The sequence below is a fragment of the Nannospalax galili genome, unplaced genomic scaffold (assembly GCF_000622305.1).
Source record: "Nannospalax galili isolate Female #2095 unplaced genomic scaffold, S.galili_v1.0 scaffold876, whole genome shotgun sequence".
NCBI classification, from domain to species: Eukaryota; Metazoa; Chordata; class Mammalia; order Rodentia; family Spalacidae; genus Nannospalax; species Nannospalax galili.
In genome coordinates, this window is record NW_008337442.1 from 13804 (window position 1) to 16299 (window position 2496).

Genomic DNA, 2496 nt, shown 5'->3' on the forward strand with positions numbered 1-2496 from the left:
GGTGAATGATCAAACCAGGATTATTAGAATACCTACCACCTCTGACCTTAATCATATCTTTGTGTTGGGAACATTACAAATTCATTCTTCTGAGTATTTTGAAATGTACAATAAATTCTTACTAACTTTAACTTTTAGGTTTCTTTTGACCAAATTCCACTTACCAAATTATACTATGTCATTAATAGCATGTTTGTCTGTCACAATGAATACTACTGGCCCAACATAAAATATGATCTAAAATGAAGTAAATACAGGGCTTGATCAGTCTACAAGCTGATCTTAGAACATCTTTAAGGGTGATCCTCCATACTGAAAGACCTCCTGACTTCAGAGGATGAGAGGTGGGGGCAGTTCAGGCTTTTCATTGTAGCCATGGGTGGTAATGATTCATCCATATTTAGTAAGTCATTTCCTGGTGTCTTCTCATGACCACTGTCATAAATGAGAAATAACTGGGCAAACTACAATTATTTCTTATATGAGAAATAGTAGAAAAAGTAAATTTCTTGAGGATAGATCCCTAAGTCTCTTACTCATTGTCAAGGAAAGATAAATTTTTTCAGTCTTTCAATAATAATCAGTACACTAAAATAATTTCAAAGCCCTAGCTGTAGTACACTCATTATTTGGTGTTATATGTATCAAATCTTATTTTAGTCTTTTGACTCATATGAGAAATCTAAGAAGGAGGTCTGATCTATTTAAAGGCCCAAATTAAATATAGCCAATTTAAAATTAATTGACACAGTATTTATAAATAACACAAGACTCATTTGAGATGGTAAGACTTCTTCCCTGTCTCACATATTCTGACTTGCAAGCCTCCTCTAAGGCCCCCAAACAGGGCAGCCTTGCTGAGTCACTTATGCATGTCACCGCTTCTACTCACAGGAAGACAAAATGCTTGACAGCAATATTTAAAACTAGCCCTCTTGAGCCTACAACTCTTGTCATGAAACCAGAGCCAAAGTGCATGATAGTTCCAGAAAACTATTCCTGACATGCCAGATCACTGCCAGCAACAAGTTACCTTCTCATAGGCACAGAGAGGGGATGTCTCTTCTTACAGAAGAGTGGTGAGACTACCTCAGTTCTGTCAGTCCACACATTTCCTTAATAGTCACTAATTTTAAGGGATCCTTCATTCTTATGAGAACTCAGAAATTCACACAGACTATTGAAGACCTGTGTTCCTCATTGTTCATCTGAAAAACAGTACCGAACTTTCAGGAGCAGTTTTGTATGTAATTAACAAGGATCTCTCTCTCTCTCTCTCTCTCTCTCTCTCTCTCTCTCTCTCTCTCTCTCTCTCTCTTGCTTCAGAGTTCTAGTTTCCTTTCTCCTGTACTTTCCTGACAGTATGTCAAGATGAAAATGAATAGATAATATAAAATTGTATTTCATGAGTGTATTCATTTGCTCATTCAATAACATGTAGCAGGAGTTTGTGTAAGTTTCTATCGTGGCTCCAGCTATAGAGCTAAGAGATTCACTGCTAGGGTTTCTGCCTTTTGAGGACTTGGTTTATTGAGTTACATAAAAAATAAGAAAGACAGTTATCACAGTGTGATACTTGTGTATGGCTGAACAGTGGTTATATAGGAACAAATAGGCCAAGAAATTGATAAAGGGAAAATTAAAAGACTTCTAGATTGTGCACCATCAAAGAAGCTTTCTGAGGAAAGAAACAACTAAGTTATGATATGAATGAGCAGTTAGGAGTTAACTGGAAATAAAGTGTAGAGCCAAAAACAAAAGAATATCCTTTTGATGTACAGAAGCTTTTTAGTTTAATGAGGTCCCATTTGTTGATTCTTGACCTTGTTTCCTGGGCAATTGATGTCTGGTTTAGAAAATCCTTTCCTACATCTATATCTTGTAGGTTATTACCAATGTTTTCTTTTAACAGTTTCAGAGTTTCAGGCTTCACATTGAAGTCTTTGATCCATTTGGAGTTGACTTGTGCAAGGTGAAAGATACGGGTTTAGTTTCATTCTTCTATAGGTGGAGATCCAGTTTTGCCAGCACCATTTGCTGAATATGCTCTTTCCTCCAGTGAATGTTCTTTGTCAAATATCAGGTGGTTGAAATTGAATGTACTCATATTTGGGTCTTCAGTTTTGTTCCATTGATCTATGGGTCTAGTTTTGTGTCAGTACCATGTTGTTTTTATGACTATAGCTCTGTAATATAATTTAATATCTTGTATAGTAATCCCCCCGGCATTGCTCTTAGTGCTCAGGGTTGCTTTGGCTATCTGAGGTCTTTTGTGCTTCCATATGAATCTTAGGATTTTTTTTCCAATTCTGTGAAAAAATGTCATTGTGATTTTGATTGGCATTGCATTGAATCTATACATGGCTTTTGGTAGTGTGGTCATTTTCACAATATTAATTCTTCCAATCCATGAGCATGGAAGGTCCTTCTATCTTCTGATGTCTTCCTCAATCTCTTTCTTTAAAGATTTAAAATTTTCATTGTAGAGGTCTTTAA